The 22,573-nt window shown below is 42.8% G+C and overlaps 1 protein-coding gene and 1 long non-coding RNA gene across 2 annotated transcripts in view; one reads left to right on the forward strand and one right to left on the reverse strand.

Annotated features, from left to right (window-relative positions):
• Positions 1-22,573, reverse strand: part of LOC126088769 (uncharacterized) — a 1,027,531-nt gene that overhangs the window by 312,239 nt on the left and 692,719 nt on the right. The window lies entirely within an intron of this gene.
• Positions 1-22,573, forward strand: part of LOC126088753 (fibroblast growth factor 8) — a 170,255-nt gene that overhangs the window by 139,655 nt on the left and 8,027 nt on the right. The window lies entirely within an intron of this gene.

Below are 22,573 nucleotides of genomic sequence, written 5' to 3' on the forward strand. Positions count from 1 at the left end.
GCCTGAAGTACTGAACTACAAAAGAAACCTTCCAGCACCTGATTGAACCTATGCCTGCGAGAGTGGAAGCTGTAATCAAGGCTGAGGGTCGGCAAACACCATACTGAATTCCAGCATTACCGATGGAGGGCGCCACGAACTTCTTGTACGTCATTTTCAGCCAGGTGTCCGATTACTTTTGATCATATAGTGTATGTCACGCCCTAAGTAGACGGCGTCTTCACTTCTAGAAGCACAACAATTTGTTGTTGGCTGTGACCGCCACTGTGTCCCTCTGCCATTATTCTGATGCTGTATGTGCTGCGAAGCATTGAGGAAAACGCTAGGTACAAGCCTACGCTTCCCTCTCATTATGCTGCGGTCTGCCGTGAATAAGCGATACGCTTGTATTAAGAACTTAATTTGTTAATTCCCCTTTATAACTTGTAGACTTAAGTGACACTTGTACAGACAAGTACATGGCCCACCCTTCTTTTACTATCTTCGTCGCTATCGCGAAAGGATAGATCGTGAAGGGGACGAAGAAAACTCAGTTTTTAAAAGCATTAATGCGAAATGCTGCATATTACCACGAATACCAGCAGAGTATTAGTAACAAAATATTGCTCCAGTAATTGTTCCAGTAAAAACAGCCTTAGATTTTACATATTCAAGCCCGTGTAGACCCAGATTTCTACTGATTCCATCATTCCCTCCCTTTTGGGAGGAGGTAGTATGGACCAAAACAGGAAAAAGTTGTTTAGTAAGTATGAGCTCTAAAACGCACTGTGAGCACTTGTTCAGTAGAAAGACGTGTCTCACAGTAGCGAAGATGAACAAGTGCTTAGAGAACTTAAAGAATCTGTTTTAAAGCCCATGTCCTGCCAGATCATTATTATTGACCATTTCTCCTGTACACCCTCTATGTATGGAGCCCATAAGCCCGGAGTACGAAAGGGAGCCAAAATGTGAAGCTTGTGAGAACGACGTAAGTGCGTGTGTCGCATCTGCGACGACAGCGCTACGGGCGGCAGTGACACTGGCCAGGACATCGTAAACCATGCGACCTCGTCAAGCCTGGCGGCAGGCGACAACTTCAGTCACCCACATGAACTACTAAAATTTTTCCAAATTCATGACTTCGTCTCATTAGCATGAGCCACAGACAGGAAACCGATCCTATTTAATAAAGTTGCGTGCAAAATGCATACAGTAAGACTGAATGAAGAAGCATCACACATTCTTACAGTTCGCACTATACAGGCAGCTCACACTTACATAGAATATGCAGGTACTGATAGAAAACTAGTGGTAAAATATTTACACACACACACACACACACACACACACACACACACACACGAGCGCGCGCGTTCTTGACCGAACATACGTACTTAGAGGTAGACCAACACCGTATAATCATTGAAAAAGCAAATGTTGCAGCAGTTATGTGCAGCCCATTGTCGGTGATACAGTGGCCTTAGATACGGGTACCTGCGGCAATGGTGAATCTGTACATCGTGCTGAAAAGTCTGTGATCCTGTTCCTAACAAACAGTCATGCAGGCTGGCAACGGATTACCAAACTTCATATTTGTTGTAAAAGGATTATAGTACTTCCATGTAGTCTGGAGCACCCGAAGGAAAGGATATTGCGTTCTCTTCTCCACAACAGCAGGAAGGTGTCTCTGCGATGCGCAGCTAGTGAAGATGTCAACACAAACATCAGTGGCTAAATTTGAATGTGGGTATTAGAGAGACGACCTGCCTAGGCACTGAATTTATATGAGATTCGTGAAGCAAGAGATCGACAAGTAAACTGTTGCGGACTTCTTGGTTTGTGTCTTGTTACCTCCCATTCCCACTACCGGCCTTCCATCATGCGTCTGTATGACATCAGTAATCTGTACTTGAGACTGCAGTCCAGGACGTATGTCCTGTCGCAGCAGCTTCTTTGGCTAAGTGGTCGAGCGCTTAATTGCCAAGGACTCCACAGTGTGATTTTACTCAAGCGAAATTAACGGAATTCCGTTCTTCCCTCATCGACTTCGATAATCTTGTATACAATGGGTTTTCAGTCAAACAAGTGCCAAAATTTTTAAGTATGGTTAATGCAGATAAAGAATCACTGAATAGGAAATTTCGAGAAGCTGTCATTTCCGAGCCAAAACGAAGAGCTGCAGTTACCGTGACAAGATCTGCAGTCATGACACTTGCTTCTCTTGGTAGTTTCAATAGACCAGACTTCCTGCGAACATGGTATGCAGTGTGCACTTCTAACAAAGCCACTAGTTTCGGAGCTGTCTGTAGAGATATTTAAATCACTGGTTTCGGAGCCGTCAGTATAGATATGCGTACATGTTGATTCAGCTGCCTCTACCCGTGAGTTTTACCCAACCCGCGAAGTCTTCATATACCACGCTCAATAAGTTCATGTTCTCTCGCTCGCCATGTGCAAGTTGTTGGTCCTACAGAAAAAAATGAACAGGGCCTTTTGTGGCTGGAGGCCACACTTCTCGAATTATTAAAGAAAAATGCGTTTGAAGATCACTTTTGTGCATTTTCCCTGAATAATTCGAAAAGCACGACCTCAGTCGGAAACCTATCCCAGAACAAAATACAATCACTCTAAATTTTCTACAAAAAGGTGCTGCTCATTTTTTCTGTAGGACTAATAGTTCGCGCGTAGCGAGCGAGGGAATATGAAAATCTCACTTGTGGTTTTTGAAGGGGTCAATAGGTTTTATTGGTGCGGACAGCTCAGTCACCCTGTATATTGGATCGGGATACTGCCTTCAAAACTGCTTCTAAGTTTCATTGTTAATGTGAGCTTCAAGGTCGAAGGTAATGTCAGTTATTACGTTCACATTAAGACAATTTCGGTGGGAATGGGAGGCTAAAACCATTCAGTCTAGTGCTCTAATGATCATCCTTGAAATCTCCGGGGCATTTAAATACGCTTGGGCTAGGGGAGGATGTCTTTGATGGTCCAGAAGCGGCCAGTTAATCATTGTATGGTTAGTTTTGAGGCGATGTATATTCCAGAGGTTGACTGTAACAAATAGTGTGAGTTTTACAAATTTAATAAATTCTTTCAGTAATATCGCGATATCACCTCGAAGGACTGTACAACTTTGAAAATTCATATAAATTAATTCATAGTGGGAGATGAAGAAGCTTGCACAGGATAGAATAGCACGGAGACTTGCATCAAACCAGTCTCAGGACTGAAGACCACAACAACACAACCTACAGATGTAATTGTAGTGTTAGTTTGTAGGGAGCGAGTGAGACAACGTTTTGTCTACAGCCCTGCGCCGCGTAGGATTAGCCGAGCTGTCTTGGGCGCTGCAGTCATGGACTGTGCGGCTGGTCCTGGCGGAGGTTCGAGTCCTCCCACGGGCATGGGTGTGTGTGATTGTCCTTAAGGTAATTTAGGTTAAGTAGTATGTAAGCTTAGGGACTGACGACCTTAGCAGTTCAACATTTTGAAGAGCCCTGCGAAAGCGACCCGGCGTGCATCTCGCGAACTGTAAATCCCACACACGACTGATTGGCGTGTGTTGAGAAACCGTTTACATTTGAAACCACACAGATTGACGATCGTACAAGCAACAAAAGACACTGATGAAGTTGCTCACAAGAACTTCTGTGTGGGTATGTTAAATATAAATAGTCTTGGACAAAACCATCTTTCCTGACGAGTCGACTTTTCACTTAAGTGGCAAGGTCACACACAACTGTAGGATTTGGGGCAGTGAAAATACACATCAAACATTGCAACATTTTCATGATAGCCCTAAACTGAACGTTCTTTGTGCATTGAGGAAGAACAAATTGTACGGCCTCTTTTTTCTCCGTGGGAGAACCATCAACGGGATACTGTACCTGAATATGTTACAACTATTTTTGATGCCACAGATCGATGAGGATGGCCAAGAACAAAATTTTACTTCATGCAATATGTTGCACCACCCCCGCCACCCGGCTGGCTGACGTCAGAGATTTTCTCAGTGACAGCTTTCCAGGTCAATGGATTGGCCGTGATGCGCCAATTGCATGGCCCCCACGTTCCTGAGACCTGACACCACTCGATTTTCTTTTTATGGGATTCATCAAGGATATCGTGTTTGCACCTCCTGTGCCGGCTTCTCTACCTGAACGTAGAGCAAGAATTTACGTCGCGAGCAAGTTACACCTGCAATGCTACAGCGAGTTGGGGAAGAAATTGAGTTCCTATGGGATGTGTGCAGTATGACCAACGGAAGTCACATACAACTTCTTTAGTTTAATGGTAAGAAAAGCTTGGTGTGTTTCCCTACAAAATAACACAAAACCCAGCTCTAAAAATTTATATGAATTTTTAAAGTTTTAAAGTCCTTTTTTAAACACTCTGTAAGAGACGCCATCAAAATGATTTACAAGTTATTCCAGAGTAATCTATCACCTATGAGCTACTAAAATTTGTTTCACGCAGGATAGATGGTACGACTACATTCTCAAAAAAATGGTTCAAATGGCTCTGAGCACTATGGGACTTAACATCTATGGTCATCAGTCCCCTAGAACTTAGAACTACTTAAACCTAACTAACCTAAGGACAGCACACAACACCCAGTCATCACGAGGCAGAGAAAATCCCTGACCCCCGACTGCATTCTCAGCGAATAGTGCAATCACCTGTGTAAGTCCGAGATCTTAGTGCATATCCTCATGTTCTAATAATTAATTAATAGGAACCCATTACGCAAGTGACTCTGATTTCGTGTAACCACTGGGTTTTACACGCCATCATGTCAGGGATCCAACATGAGGTATAATGGTAGGACATCACTCACTCATTCAGTAACGTACATTTGCAACCATCACACTATCGGGAATCATGTCCGTGCGAACGAGTACAGTAACAACATGACTACCTGCCAACGATGCAAAGAACAGAGCAAATGTACATCGAAAAGCACTTCACATTAGGTCGTAAATCCCTTTTATTAGCAATTTACAATTCATTTTGGTGGAAACATTCTCATACATTTCTTTGTGTGCCACTGCCCGTCACGTACGATGTGACTAACTGGAATATGCCCGAACCTGTCTGCCAGATAATTTCCGTCTTGTCGAAACCAGCAATAACGTTTTCTTACTTCAAGCCTGGCCATAAACTGATTTATGATGTTTGCCTAAACACCTGAAGTAACAGCTCTGCTGAAAAATATTGGTCCAACAATTCGCTGCATACATATGCCAGACTACACTCTAATGTTATTGGGTGAAGTTAACATATCCTTTTAAGTGAAAGTATCCGTCATATCTGAAAAACGTATTTTTAAGCTTATTGTTCACCTCGTTAAGAGTGAATCTCAGGCGACACGCTTTTCTGAACCAAAGGACGCAGTTTTTCAACTACTCGAACTCGTATGGCCGCAACCTCAGACCTTAAGTGGCTCTGTGGCACATTCAATAAGATGCTCCAAGCTGTCAAGACAACCGACGAAGTGTTTTACCAGGAGATGGCAGCAGAGACTGCTGAGCACGCTTCGTAAATTCAGGTGTTAACACATCAGTGTGACGGCTTCGAGACCTTTCATTAACACTTGCTGTTTCACGGAAACGTTTCATAATGTCATAAACTGCTTTTCTCTGGAACAGGGACATCAAGGAACTTCTGGAACAACTCAAAGAATGCTTGTAAAATTTTACCGCGAAGTAAGCTTCCAATAATGCGACCCTCTGCTATTGCGTGAGCATCGTGGCTGAGCAGCTGCCACGTAACACCAGCGCACTGCGTGTAGCGTGGGAATGATCCACTACTGCACAACGTTTCCCAAGGTCAACATCACAGAGAAATCGTTGTTACTTTTAAAGAGAAATCATTATTACTTTTGGAACAAACTGACTTTTGTTAATCATCTTATATTTCTCCTGCAAATCAGTAGGTTGGTCGACGCTTACAGTTAATATTTAGTTTTGGATGTTTAGGATGGCAGCGATACTGTGCGTAAAATCCAGTATGATGCAATGTCATTGAATCCGAAACTACGAACGGGCACTAATTCCTCAGTTGTTAAATCCACATAACATGGTAGTGGGATCAGTGCGAAAGTCCTTAGGAATATTTATAAATTTATGCTTGAAATTTAGTTGAAAGTTGGCGGTTGCAATTGTTACATTGCATTTTTACATCAAATTATAAATTTAGACAGTGTGATTATTAGTCATATAAATGCTAAGTAGGCGTCTTAGTACTTTAAATGCATAAACAATATGACAGCAAATTAAGCACACAGAGTACTGAAAACTTCTGAATTGACAGTATAGAGCGAAGCGAAGACCCTCCCAGTCACCATGTATTAAGTCTCAGTTATGAAAAGTTACATCGTTTCGTATGGAAGAAGAACGGAAAGAGAAAGCGAATAAACCGCATCACAGCGCAAGGACAAGCATCTGATGAACTGTCCCCAGTGCGGGCAGTCATCAGTGATTGGTATGAAATTTTGTCACCCGCACGTACTTGCTATCTTGCGCATCTGTGGTTTGTTAACCACAAATACATTGAGAGAAACAGCTGCTGTTTGTAGCTGTGTATATTTGATTCCTTAACTGCTGTTACGAAACACGTCTAAAACGAGAAACACATCGATATCTATATATGCTGATAATGACACACGCAAGACAGTCTTGTTTACCAGGGACAGTACTTCGAGAGTGCATGTGGATAACGGAAAGTAAGAACAACAGAGATTATCGTCTACATCTCTTATCAGCACTGCTCCTTTGATAAGGAAGATGTAAGCTAAGTTCTCATCAGACCTGTGTTGTAATTTTCTCAAGATGAATGTTGCTCAAGACGTTAATTTCCTCCTCTTTTTATCTAACAGTTTCTTAATTTGATGGGGGAGAAACTATTATCTCCCATAATACTGTTTCCAGGACTAAAGTAAGAATGTTGAGCTACGAAATAATGAATAAATAAAGAGATGGACAGACTATGCCTAGTTTGCCATTTCGATGTTTACTTCCGCAAATTGATAATGTCCACAGTTCTGAATTTATTCAGAATGAAAGCTAAGGGATGCCAACAACAGATGTTGCTTCCAGAAACTATGTCAAATTTGTACCTGCTTTCAGACTTAACGTCACGTAATATTTCGTCGAATTATTGGCGATGACTCATGCTTTTCATAATAAGAATGATATTTATTCGAACGGCAACGGACTAGCTCTCTACTAAGCGACTCATGACGAAGGAGCTATGCAAATTGGTCTCAAATTGTTGCATTTTCCGTCAATACTGGTGTGAATATCATTGTAAGCTTTAGCGGCCGATGGATGAGTGTATGACGCTATAGGACAATTTCACAGTGAAGCTGGCGATGGTAGTAAACAGGGGCATGCCGATGCTAAGGCGTAAAGTCTTTACGCATTTCATTCCGTGTACTCAGTTGGACTAAATATGCCTCGTAGACAGGTTCGTGAACAATAAACGCCGATATAAGCATTTGAGAGAACACGCGTAGTTGGGGTCAACGAGGTCGGTTGGGGTAATGGGCAAATCGTTCGACATTTGAATAGCAGCGATGTCACCAATCGAGGATGTTGGCAGGAATGGGTGAACCATGGCCGAGCACAGCGTCAAAAAGGTAGCGGTCGACCTAGAGCGTCGACAGAATGCGAGAACCTAGTCGGGCAGGTACACGGCGCCCAGGATTCATCATTACCATAGATCCGACGTGCAACTGGTACTTCAGTGACCACAAGGGCCATTAATAGGCGGCTCACAGAAAGATGGCTGAGCTTACGGCACCCTTTGCGCAGATTGCCATTGACCTCTGCACACCGACAAGCCTGTTTGCAATTGTGTCGGGCACATTACGTCTGGAATCTCATTGACTGGAGCAGAATTGTCTTCAGCGATGATTCCCGCTTCAAATTCGGCCCCGATGACCAGCGAAGGCCTGTCTGGAGACGCCCTGCACAGCGGTGGCATACTAAACTGACTGTCGCCCGCCATACGGCTGTTCATTGGAAAATGCAAGGCTGTATATGGAAGAGGCAATACTATGCCGTTTGATAAAATTGAAATTGAAGCCACCTCTTCTACTGAAATTAGTGAAATAATAAATTCACTCAAAAGTAAAAGCTCGCGTAGGATGGCAGGGATTTCCAACAGAGTATTGAAAGCTTGTTCCCAACATTTAAGTAGTATTCTCAGCTACATATGTAATAGCTCACTGAAACAGGGCATTTTTCTGGATGGAGTGAAATATAATATTGTTAAACCATACATAAAAAGGAGATAGGTCTGATGCTAACAATTACCACCCAATCCCACTTATGACAGCTTTAGCCAAAATTCTTAAAAAGTTATGTATTCACGAGTAGCTTCACATATTGGTAAAAATGAAGCACTAACATAATGTGAGTTCGGTTTTCAGAAAGGCATTTTCAATAGAAAATGCTATATATGCTTTTACTGATCCAATAACAAATGCTTTGAATAACCGAATATCACAGTTCGGAATTTTTTGTGATCACTCAAAGGCTGTGTGAATTATGAAATTCTTCTAGATAAGCTTAAGTATTGTGGCATGAGTGGGACAGTTTAAATCGTATTTAAGTGGAAGAGTGCGGAAGGTTGAAATTAACTGGACAGATAGTCTGAAAAAATCAGTCGAGTCTCCTAATGGGGAAGTATCAAGAATTAGTTTCCACAGGATACAGTCATGGGTCCCCTTATTATTCTTAATATATGACTTGCCACTCTATATTTATGAGGATGCAAAGTTAGTTTTTTGCTTATGATACAAGTATAATAATCACATCCAATAAACAAGAATTCACGGAGGAAATGGTAAATATCGCCTTTCATAAAATTATTACGTCGTTCTTTGCAAATAGACTCTCACAAAATTTTCAGAAAACACAGTATATGCAGTTCTGCACAGTAAAAGGGATAACACCGTTGATAAATGTAGACTTTCAACAGAAGTCTGTTCTTAATGCAGAGTATTCAAAATTTATGGGTGTGTACACAGATGAGGAATTGAACTGGAAGAAACACATTGACGATATGCCGAAACGTTTAGGTTCAGGTACTTAACTATTAGGTTATTGCAAATTTTTGTGATAAATAGATCAGTAAATTAGCCTACTATGCCTATTTTTATTCACTGATTTAATGTGGCATTATATTTTGGGGTAATTCATCACTAAAAGAAAAAGTATTCAGTGTACAGAAGCGTGTAATCAGAACAATAGCTGGGGCCCACCTAAGATCACCTTGCAGACATTTATTTAAGGAACTTGGGATATTCACAGTACCTTTGCAATACATAGATTCACTTATGAAATTTGTTATTAATAACCCATCACAATAAAAAATGTAGTAAAGTGCATAGCTACAACACCAGAAGACAGAGTGGTAAACAGTATTCTGGGTTAAATCTGACTTTCGCACAGAAAAGAGTGAATTATGCTGCCTGCTCATTAGATGAATTTTTAGATATGAAAGAGTAATTGTACGTGTGTGTACGAGCGTGCGCCTCTCTCTCTCTCTCTCTCTCTCTCTCTCTCTCTCTGTGTGTGTGTGTGTGTGTGTGTGTGTGTGTGTGTGTGTGTGTGTTGTAACGAAAAGTTACGGATACGTTCCTCATCATTACGAAATGTCGTATTCATGATCTGTGGAACAAGTATTAATGTAACGCAGCACAGCAGTACGTCGACGATATTCTACGCCCCGTTTTGTTGCCCTTCATGGCAAGCCATGCTATGCTTACATTTCAGCAAGACAGTGATGGCCCTCACACGGAAAGAGTTACTACTGCTTTTCTTCGGCTTGCCAAACCCTTCCTTGGCCAGCAAGGACGTCAGATCTCTCCCTAATTGAGAACTTCAGGAGCATGATACGCAAGATCTTCGAACCATCTCCGAATTTTTACAATCTAACGTGCCAGTTGGACAGAATTTGACACTATACTCCTCAGTATGGCTTCCAGCAACTCATTATCAATACTGCTTGCATAAGGGCCAGAGGAGGACCAACGGGTTACAGACTTGCTGGATTTGGCAAACTCTTTTTCTTAAGTAAATCATCCCGTTTTTCCGAAATTGTAATCGTTTGCTTGTCTGTGCAGATTCATAACACTTACCGATTTCTGTATCATTCGGGTAATTCCTTCGTGGTGTGTTTTATTTATTTATTTATTTTATTTTTAAGAGTGTATTACTTGACAGAGAGAGAAAGAACATACTTCTTACCTATTATCTTAATTTACCTATTTTGTGCCCTCCTCTGCTGTTCTTCTCTCCAGCTGTGAGGGAAAAAAACTGAGTTTTTGTCAAAACAATGACTCCATGAACGAAAATATCAGAGAGACTAAAATTTTGGTACATTAATGTTGCAACTTCCACATGTTACACAGTTAGCCTTACACATTAAGAAGAGCCATAATATTCACTGAAGGCAACCATTTACTGTCACAATAATTTATAAGAAATAATGTGTTTTAGCTTTTCTTGCAACATAAGAAACACAGTCAAATAACATTACACATCCAGAAAACGAACTTTAATTTTATGTAGGGCCGTAATGACAGTTAATTACAATTTAGTTTAAATGCCGAAATTTGTAGATATTCTATAATTTCTCGGCTCTTTCCTCTTCAAAATTATTTCGTAATTTTGAGCAAACAATCCTGTAGGTGGAGACGATTCTCCCCATGGATGCACTGGCAGGACAAGAAATGGGGCACTAGTAAAGTAGTTGTAAGAATGAGTTACTGTTCTGAATAAATTAATCACAGGAATTTAAACTGAACTACTTAATCGTCAATATAGAAAAACAATCTTACCCACTAGGTTACTATTTTATCAAAAGGATCCAGACATCCATTACCGGACATTAATGTGGGGTGAGCCCATCTTTCGTCTTTATGAAGGTTTGAAGTATGTTGGTGACACTTTCAGTGTGGTACCTGAATGTCTGTGTAGGGATAGCATTCTTCCTTAACACGCGAAACCAGAGAAGGTAGTGACGTTCTTAACTCATCCCAAAGGAGTACCAAAAGGTTTTTCTCGGGATTCTGGGTAGGTCAGTCCATTTCAAGAATATTACTGTCCACGAACCATAGCGTCAAAGATGCTACTTTACAACTGGGTGAGTTGTCATGCTGATCCACAAACCATTGCCTCGAGGATACTACTTTGCTGTAGGGTACATAGTCTCGCTGATACTGCCATTGTCTCCGAACTGTTCCTCTACTGTAAAATGTGTTTATAGTCTTCCACATTCAGGGTGTTCTTAAGCACACCAACCACGAAAGACACCCCTATATCGTACCACTACCTTCTCTGCACTTCACTGTCGGCACTACATATAATGACAGATAACGTTCTCCAGACATCACCAAACCTGATCCCTTATATCAGATTGCCACAGACTGAGGAGCTGCTTTATTTTTATTTCCCTACGCAGAGTCATTGCTCTACCTAGATTTCTGGTAGCATATTGGAGTGATTCCTTCCGCTGATTCCAAATGACTTTTACAACCACACTTCGCAGTTCTCGATTATGCAGTTCGCCAATGCACGAGGTCTGCCTCATCTTGGTTTAGCTGTGGTTGTTCCTTCGCATTTCCATTTCACAATCACGTCACTAATAGTCTACTTTGGCAGCTTTAGAAGGATTGACATGTCCCTGATGGATTTGTTACTCAGGTGACATCCAATCATTATTCCACCTAGTCACTGAGCTTTCTGCCGGTCAGAGTGGCCGAGCGGTTGTAGGCGCTACAGTCAGGAACCGCGCGACCGCTACGGTCGCAGGTTCGAATCCTGCTTCGGGCATGGATGTGTGTGATGTCCATAGGTTAGTTAGGTTTAAGTAGTTCTAAGTTCTAGAGGACTGATGACCTCAGATGTTAAGTCCTACAGTGCTCAGAGCCATTTTTGAACTGAGCTCACGTAGTCACTAAGCCTTCCTGATCGACTCATTCTGCCGTTACTGCTCCTCTACTGACAACACAGTACTTACTGACTCCTTTTTATACTCGCGGATCCGCTTCTCGTGACGTGCATTACCAATTCCGCGCTCCATAGGGGTATCCGGATACTTTTGATCAGATAATCAGATAGAATAAACACAGTAGACATTGAATTAAAACACCTGCTTAGTAGCAGGTAGCTCTTTCCGGGCTAATGACCGTACCGACATCGAAAGCGTTGAGAAGACCCTTTCGACTCAATAACCGCGGGACACCGAAAGCGTTGAGGAGCCTAGCCCAATCCATGATAGGCAAGCAGCCGAGCAAAACGAAGATTGGGGGAGCTAGGTCTTAGGTGACTACTTGCTCAATGGCGGTCGAGAGCACTCAAACTGTGCCCAGGTGATCTCGGGGACCAGGCAAACACTCTCGTACCCGCGAATCTTCCTCAAACCATTCTGGCACATTTTGGAAGCGATGATATGATAACATTGTCTTGGTGAAGTTACAGCTAGCCTGCAGGACCCTGTGTGCAAACAAAAGGGTTCACATGGTCGGGCATGGGTTCCTGCTCCGTTTGTTGATGAGACGAGTGACCGGCGTATCAGATGCACTTCTTTTGGATATTTGTGGTAAGTTCCTGTGGGACCAAACTGCTGAGGCTTACACACTACTTAATCTAATTTAAACTAACTTACGCTAAGGACAACACACACACACACACACACACACACACACACACACACACACACACACACACATGCCCGAGGGAGGATCGACCTCCGACGGGGGGACCCGCGTGAACCGTGGCAAGGCACCTGAGACCACACGGCTACCCACAGGCTTTGCAATCCGCAAGAGTCGACAGACAGAGATCCCTGCTGTGGTTGATATCCCTGACAGTTGACATTGTGGGCATTGGTTTACATGTAACTGCGATTGTCACGGTACACCCTTAGCACTACGACACGTGAAAAGATCAGTGTCTACACGACGGTGGATATGAAGCGCCCCACGTAAAATCTATAATCTGGCTCCTACGAGGAATTCTGTTATCCTGAGTTTTGTTCACCTGTGTCCAGTCGACGTCCAGTAAACGATCCGACAACATCCCAGTCTTGTGGTACACCGTTTTATTTTAATCGCCGTAGCTATAGATGCGATCTCTTTCCATCTCAACAGTTACTTTTAATTCAGTTTCTCAGGGATGACATGAAGCACTACCCTTAACCCGACTGTGCAAGCTTGCTTTCATTCATGGCTCTCCCGTTCTTCACCCATAAGGGTTCGTTTCAGCATGGTGGTTAGGGCATTATTCCATTCATCTTACATTCCTTACCTTTGAATTTATTAAACTGGATCAGTATACTTGCTGATATGCACGTTAAAAGAAGCGTTATTTATTGTTTTAAGTACTTATAATCTAACTTGTGTGTGGGACCCTGACTGGAAGAGACACTGTTTTGCCATAACTTTTTGCCAGGCAATGAGTTTAAGAATTCAGTGAACAATAGTGAAGTGAAACATTGTACTAGCAGCGATATACCATCCGGCCACTCATTCACCTGTGTAGATGAAAGACGCCGTCTCCGCCAAACTAGTTTTCCTTTCCGACCAATCTCCTCTCTGTTAAAGAGGTTAATCCTCTCACAATGGACGCCTGACCGAACCCATGAACATTATAGTGTTGCCTTGGATGCCACTTACTATCCCACTCCTTTTGCATGTAAGTCAACAACACTCGCTTACTGGAACGAAATGCACATTTTTATCATTATATAGCTTCTCTTTTACTCAATTTTATAATATTACCTCCAGCGACTTCTCTAAATGTGTTGTCTTTGTTTCGTATTTTTTCAACAGAGTTTAATTTATGCATATTACGCCAGTTCCCTGGAACAGTGTCGGTTCATCAAATCTTTCACGCGTAGAATGATTTCTTAAGATCTTATTATGTCAGTTTAAAAAACAACTTTACATTGCCTCAATCTCTCCCCCCCCCCCCCCCCCCCTCTCTCTGTGTGTTCTCTCTCCCATACATGTTGTATATTACACATATTTTACCGAGTGAGGTGGCTCAGCACTGAGACAACAGCCGACGTTGATGAGTTCATATTCCAGAGGAGCGTTGTCAAGATTCCTTCCGTTCTTCGTAATACCGTTGTTCTCTGCTTTCCCTAATTTAAATCGATTTAAAGAGATGGCCAGGATGGAACACATGAAAAGGGCACGTCCGATTTCCTTCCTCATTGAGACCTGGTGCTAGTCAAGGGAAGGCAGGATTTGGTTACGATTGTGGACGGGGCTGTAATCAGTTACTACTGGTTGCCTTTGGGTGAGTTACAATGTAGCAAATCACCATTAAATACAGATAAAACAGATAATGTTTTAAAAACATGCCACTGTGATCTGGGCAGAAGGCCTTAAGAATTGTTTAAAACTCGCTGCAACTTACAAATTACAGGTATTGAAATATTAAAAGCAAGTCGCCGCAAACACAGCAGACGGCATCAGACGCCAGGAATGGCAGTAGATGAGGTTTTAAAGGCTTACAAGCGTAAATACAAATACCAAATTAGAATTTTAAGGCAAATGACCACAATCTTAACTGAAGGCCTTATACACCAGGAACGGCAGAAACATAAAAAAAATTGAAACCTGCTGTAAAACAGCAAATACAATAGTTAATTTAACAGAAAAGTTAATTTAAAAAAACAAGCAACTGATCCAGACGATGCTCCAGGAATCGATCTCAGAGAAGGTTCGGCAACAAATACTTTCGTGAGCGATGAGATAGGCAGCCAAGAGTTGCATCCACTTCACAAGACGGTAACTCAGACTAGTGGCAGTGTAACGAATGACTAATGATAATCTTGCTGAGGCTACCTGACGTCCAGAATACTGTGTTTAGAGCGCCCAGAACGAGAAAGGAATCATTACCACCAGAGTAGAAGAATCACCAACCGGCCTACAATCAAGAAAGCTGTCAAAACTACACGCCTTATCGGACAGCAGCGGCAAGGCGAGGAAATATACACTGCCGTTACATACACTAACCCCCAGGGCAGGTAACTGGGGGGTTAGCGGCCACCAGGCAAGAAAAAATACCGCTGGTTGAACTTAGCAAGTTGAACGCAATAGTAATAAGAAGTCGAGGAAAGCTAAACAGATCGCCTTCCCCAAGCACTCCACTCGCTGCTCTTCGCCTCGGCGACTTTATGAGCGGCAACACGAACCCAAGTCACTGGAGAATCGCGAGATATCACTTGGGTTGAAATGCACTCATCTTAAAGCTTGCTGGATCCGGTTTACGACAGCCCTTCCATCTGGCAGTTCATGCGTGCCACCAGCGGTCCCGGCGTGTTCAATGACTGCGCGGACCTGGCTTCTCCTCAGTCCCCAACCGAACTCGCACACTCACACGGCCTGGCAAAACAACCACGTCGCACTAAAGATAGGGCAACAGGTACTACATACCTATAACCGCCGCTGCTGCCACTAGCGGACTGGCAACGCTTGCGAAACCGAGTGGCGCCAGTAAACACGAGAAGAAGACAAACAATCGCAACCCTGCCAACTAAACGGTACCGTCTGACCTCCGACAGAGGGCGGAAACCTACAAACAGCACCAACACGAGCCGCAGCACGGCTTATTCATCCTTGTGAAAAAAAGTCGGAGCATGTTGTCATATTCTCATTGACAAAGGATCAGGAAGTGTTACAAGCATAAGGCATATTCAGTGTTAATTACTACCCACATACTCCGTTATTCCATCCGCTGATATAGCTAGACAAATGTGTCAAAAATGGTTCAAGTGGCTCTGAGCACTATGGGACTTAACATCTGAGGTCATCAGCCCCTAGACTTAGAATTACTTAAACCTAACCTAAGGACATCACACACATTCATGCCCGAGGCAGGATTCTAACCTGCGACTGTAGCAGCAGCGCGATTCCGGACTGAAGCGCTTAGAACCGCTCGGCCACAACGGCCGGTAGAAATGTGTCCTTGTACATGATTGTGATCTATCATTTTCATGGTCCCCAAGCGAGAAACACTATAGAGACAGTGAAACTGCATCATAGTCTAAAATTTACCCATCTGGGCTACAGCGAGAGCGCCGTCGCCTTTTTTCCACATATCCTACCATTTAAGGTCCCAGAGCATCTACGTTTAAATTTCGTATGGGCTACATCCTGACAGATAAAAAATTAAACTTCGAATGATCTAAAAACAATATTGGAGACTCAACTGTTACAGTATGGCACCAAAACTTCGCAACACTGCCTTACGTGCCCCTTAACAATAATTCATTGCGTAATGATAAAACGGAAAAACCACACATTATTGGAGAAAAAATGATATGCTATCTGTGAATGAGATTCTGCATTCTGTATTGCACATGCCACCGTCCGATCTTGAGAGATCCCATTGAGCAGTAATACAATAGGGAAACTAATATACCAAATAAATTCGCCGCGTATTGTGCGATTCACGAACAGTAGTCATTTGGAAAAACTTATGTGGTCGCTTTCACTGTTCTCTACAGTATTTAAACACAAATACCTAACAAGATCAGATGAATATGCTCAATGATAAAATGTTCCCAAAAGTTTGTGATAAAGACGAGGTGGATTTTAAACGTTAGCTATTGCTTACATAAGTTCGTTAGCTATCAAGGTACAGTTGACTAAAAAGATTTTGTGACCTCGTTACTGACATATAACCTCCTCTTCCCCCATTTTTTAAATAGAGATGATTCATTAAGAGAGAATTAATTGGAAGTTTTGAATGATGTAACGTCTTTTTGATAGATCTGTCACTGATCGTGAGTTCCCAGTGATACGGTAGGCTCCAGAGACCTCTTGTAGAGGAAATTATTTCTTATCGATCCACATCCAAAAGAACCAGTATTCAGTAACAGATACTCCTGTGGCTAATCCCATATTTGTAAGGATGCAGCAATTCTGATTCTGTCCTGTTACATGTCGACTCTAAATAAAATTTGAATAGGGATAACCTTCTTTTCCCGTTTATGATAATAATTAACGCTCCATACAGTTCTGAAGTCATTAGAGGCAGAGAATGGAATTTAGGTGGCAGGACGAGGATAAGAACGGCGCGCCGCCTGGATGCGAATTAATCACTACGTATTCTTGCACGGTACTAATAAATTATCAAACATAAGGAATTTATAACACCTGCATGAAACAGTCTGAGAGTTCAGCTCTGTAGGTGTAAGACATTTTCATTGTCAGTGATGAGCCTAACGAGTGAAGGCGCGAGACACGGTTCATAGTGATGCGCAGTCTGTGTAGACGGGATCGTTAGCAGGTTTGCAGGCTATGAATGATACGGGATTTTACCTTCTGCGTTCCGCTCACAGAGAACAACACAAATACAACTTCACGCTTATCAAACAGTGGTCGTGGTGATTAAAAAAACAGATATACACTTTACACTGCATAAAAGGGCGGCGGGAGGTAACGATAAACACTATCCATTAGGATCTTCCCAAAGACAGTCAGGAGGATTCCCGTATCCGTCCTTAACGCTAATTTCATCTGTATTGGATTGACTGTCTATCATTACCGTGCACCCTGATGAGTAAAGTTAAGTTAATGGCTTTCTTATGCTGCGAAACCATTTTTAGACACTTTCCTGGAAGCAACCTGAAACTATATCTTCTACGAGATTCTACGAAGTTGCTCATTACTTTTAGCGATGTACAGCATACGTCGTGTGAATATTTGCCTCTCAAGTGATAGAAATTTTGCACATTTATTTTATTACTTGCTTTCTTCTCATGCTACCTTCAGGAACAAACTGGAACGGTGGTACAGAAGACGTAGAACGAAACTTGTGGTCAGTCAACATACAATAGCTCAAGTAGTACGCCCGCGGAATAAATAGAATGCATAGGTTGGCAAAATAAAACTGGCCCGGAAAATAAAATGTTTACAAGGCTGTCGCGGAAATGACCCAAGTTAATGAACAGAACTGCCCATCACAGAAAATGCTGGTAACAGTTATTTCGATGCTGCTGTCACGTGCCTGCGCATGCGCATCTCCCACATGATCTGTCGGAGTACTTCATTGTGTTAGTGAGTGTGCATTGACAAGTTGAATACTACACAAAATGGTGCTCGTGTTAAAACAACACGTGTTAATTGTCGAAATGTGTGTGGAGAAGTTTGCGCATGGGCTTCAGGCTTGGAGTGTTTCGGCAAAACCTCTAGCAAAGTGTGCAACGCAAAACTTAAGAGGGAAAATGGTGTGAAGCGGGCTGCGTAGTGAGTAAAAACCATAACTGACCGAAAAGAGTTTGAACACCAGAAAACACTGCTCGAGTGAAGGAAGGCCTTGACCAATCACAGACGAAATTTTAACGCTGTTTATATGTGTAAGTGGGAATTAAGAGATCGTCATGCAGAAACATTATCGAAAAGAATCTGCACCTGTATCCTTATAAATTTATGCATTTACTGCTGTACATGAGTTAAAACGTCCAGGCGAACTTTAAGATTTTGAGCGCTGCCTGTGGTTTCTAAAGGAAGTAGAATGGATCCCCAGTTTTTCAATTCTTCAGACGTAAGCGTATGTGGATTCACAGAACATCACCATTAAGTATTCAGAAAGTACCCATCAGTACTTTGAAGACCCATCGCATAATCTCAGGATTGGAGTTTGGTACCGAATGTCTGATGTCCGCATAGTAACACGTTCTTCTCGCCAAACTTTTAATTCCAACCAGTACGTCAAGAAACTAATCCATATGTGGATCAACTCTCAGAAGGTGAATGACTGTACGGATATTTCCAGCAAGAGGAGAGCAACATCGCGCACCGGCTTGACAACCTTGGCATGAGTGCAAGAGGTGTTCTGTGAGGAGAGGACAATCAGCAGAGGTAGTGCCGTCTCCTGACCACCTCGATTGCCTGACCTCTCTCCCTGTGATATCTGCCTTTGGGTCATATTGAAAGGTCACAGAAGAACATTGAAAATGCTATGGGTACTATGCTTGTTTTATAGTTTGATGAATCGAACACAGCCCAGCGTCGACGTCGACGGTGGGTATTTCCAGCCCCTGTTGTGATGTCAATTAACAAGGGTGAATCCCACGTCAGTCCTATCTTAAATATTTTTATGGCCTGTTTTATTTTACGCGCTCTGTATGAAGCACCTGAGATCAGTACCACCCTCATTTTGTCACGTCTTACTTCGCAAATGAGCGCTAAAAGAAGCAACGCCGGTTTTCACGTATGTCTACGAAGTCGTCCTTTTGTCCATCAGCGCCAAAGGCCCAAGTTGTCCCGGCCGGTCACCTAACGAGCACCGCGATACCACAACAACTTTAAGCACTCGCCACCAGCTATTAGGTAACCGTAAATATATCGGGACTTATCTCTCTTTCTCCTCGGTGAAAATAAATCCCGAAGGAAGATGTAATAAATGACATTACCGCCGCGCAGGACCTCTCTCTAGCTAACCGACGTTGTACGGGATGAGTCGGCATCGTAAATCGCATATTTAACGGTCCCGATGTCGGTTCAAGTTATTCGAATAACTAAATTTAGGATGCGGCATCGTCGGGAACGCGCTCTGTTTATAATCCTACAACAACGTGTCTTTTGGTAATTGTATACGGAACAGAATAATTGATTACCACGTGAATACCAACAACGGCGTAGCTTAGCTGCTTCCTGGCTACGTGCCCCCAAGCAACAACCTTTGCGTGAGAAACGCAGGTCGCTCGTAACGTGCTCTCTACGTCCTCATGCCCCTCTGAGTGTACACTGCCTAGTATTTTTCAAACCTCATTAACCCACGTAATTCACATCCTCCGTTGTTAGCTTTCTTGTACCGGCGGTGACTTTGATACTTTTTTTACCGTTTCCATGTCTGTTCATTTACTAACGCCAGTGATATGTCGCACAATGATGCGTTATCAATTGATACTAACCTACTATCGCAAATCGAAAACATGCAGAAAGGCGAAAATAAATCGTTTTCAGTTTACAAAATGTATTATTCCAACTGGAATAGATTTCCTCGAAGAAACTAGAGATGTTCTGCCGATGAAGTGTCCGAAATAACGTTGTCTGAAATAGAAAGCTCAAGTCGCATAACTTTGAGGCAGTCGTTATTAAAAGAAGACCCAATTACCTCAAAAAATTGTAGCTATGATGGTAATTACAAGTTTAAAATTTTTTGTATTTTCTGCATTCGAATACTGATATTGCATGTATTGCATAGTCACGGAAGTTAAGCATTTGTCTGTACTGTGTCCTTGGTATATTTAAAAGTACGCGCTTCTGATTTTGAAAGGGGAGTAGCTTTGGTACAAGTACGGAAGACCATAAAGCGAAACGAACGAAATATTTATAAGTTAATTTAATAGATTAGTTATAACAGACGTACTGTTTACCATACTGTTCGCCGTGAATATGCTCAAGCGTCCATTATAGGGTATACTCAACTGACTCGGCAGCAGTAATGGGGCCTATGAAACGTGGTCTTTTTGTGTGTCATAAGTGGGGAATGAAAGGTAAATGGGTGCCTGATTGTCGTTCAAGATCGTGGTTGCTATTAACAGCGGATGCTTTCGATAATGTCATGAACGTACCTGGCACATTTTGGTTGCTAATTCCAACAAGCTAATATCTTAGCACATTCAGGACTCCTATCCGTCAATTAATATGTATCGTTCTATTTCTGACCTGTCGCCTTGTGGACGTATATTAAATACAATCGCTCGGTAGCCATCCCACCAGTCAGCACAGCTGACAGCAATAAGCTACTGAATGGAACCGAAGAGCCGCGCGGTTTCGGGCGCCATGTCACGGACTGCGCGGCCCCTCCCGCCAGAGATTCGAGTCCCCCCTCGGACATGGGTGTATGTTGTCCTTAGCATAAGTTAGCTTAAGTTATTTCAGTAGTGTGTAAGTCCTGCGACCTATGACCTCAGCTGTTTGGTCCCTTAGGAATTTACACACATTTGAACTTTTTGAAGAGAAGGGGCCTGACAACCAACAGGCTAATACATTAGCACTTTAAGCACTCCTGTTCGTCGATTAGTATGTATCGCCGCATTTCTGAAACGTCACCGTGTGGCCTATATAAATACAATCGCTCGGCAGCTATCCCACCAGTCAGCACAGCTGACGCCAGCAAGCTACTGATTGGAACCGAAGAAGCCTGATATTCGAACACTCTACGTGTCTGATTTAGTTCCTCAATACATGGAATTACTATTAAACAGAAACAGTTTCACCTACTCCTGTGTCTGTTTCCAGTGTTCTAGTTGTTGGGGCAGTAGTGATGATAGCTGGAGATAGTACGAGGGATATCTGTTTAGTTCTCACTTTGGCCGATAGTAATTTTGACAGCCGAGTTGATAACTGATGAAGCATCCCATGCACTAAGCTATGATTAGTGATTTCCGAATTTGCAACTAAGAGAGATGGGGTTGGATGCAAGATATCGAACTCATCAGTAATGGAATTGAAAACAACCTAGTATCCTGATAAAGAATGCAACTGGTCATGGAATGGTCATCATGAGACACAGAAAGCGATGGGGAACCAGCCTGATCCATGCTCTCTTCATCGGCGCCGAAACTAAAAGATATGATCGACGCTGCGCCCAAGCAACGCACTTCTTCCTCTAGAACTGCGCTCAGGTGACTAGGGAGGTCACACAAGTATAATCATGCACATGGAGCGTTTCTCAAACCGCTCTAATGCTATTGGGAAATGCTAGAGGGGCACAGCGTCTTGAAGGAGGTACTCGCAGTCCGCGAGCTGCGGTACGGCAACAAACGATGCATACGACCGTGCAGAAGCGTCCTGAATCATTACCTGCCGAAAGGTGGTGGCAGACGTACCAGGGCCAATTACATCCCATGTAAACATTCTCGACGCTTGAATACCTTCGCCATCTGTGTGAGCAGTGTCATGTAAAGGATTACCTACTTGGTTTTCGACCTATGGTGTCCACAATTGCGATTCAATTCTCCAAGCATCCTATTTCAATGCTTTGAGCATCGAATAGCATTATTCCTGCCCCAGACCTATTGTTTATCCCCTGTTAAGTGTAGTGAGAGGTTAAATGTCGGTGGAGTTTCTATCCAGCAGCGAAGAGATTATTCTGTATTGTACAGCTGCTCAGCGACTGCTCTCCGTCGTTTAAATGGTGAGTGGCCTACTGCACTGTGGTCTTGTCATCACACGACTTTGATGCCTATGACAATTTATTATGGTGGAGGCAGTTTTTGCAGTTTCTGCGAGGCAATTATTGCATTTGCTGCGGTGGCTGTTTTCTGCGAATCGAGATTCTTGCGGTACACTGTTGACACTGTGCCACGTGAGAAGCTCAAAGGCTGTAAGACGTCAGTGATGGACTACATGATCTGTAGGGCACCCAAGGTATGACTTCATTCTGATAGAAGCGTCTTCCCCATCGGGTACTTGGCTTGCATCACGACGGGCTGAGGCATCCCAGTGACGTGAGATTAACATTTCCTTTCGCTGTAGCTACAGGAACTATTCATAGCTACAGCTACCTGTATTTCGTTTATTCATGAGTGTGATGAGTGGACTAGCTGCTGAGAA

The sequence above is a fragment of the Schistocerca cancellata genome, chromosome 1, assembly GCF_023864275.1.
Source record: "Schistocerca cancellata isolate TAMUIC-IGC-003103 chromosome 1, iqSchCanc2.1, whole genome shotgun sequence".
NCBI classification, from domain to species: Eukaryota; Metazoa; Arthropoda; class Insecta; order Orthoptera; family Acrididae; genus Schistocerca; species Schistocerca cancellata.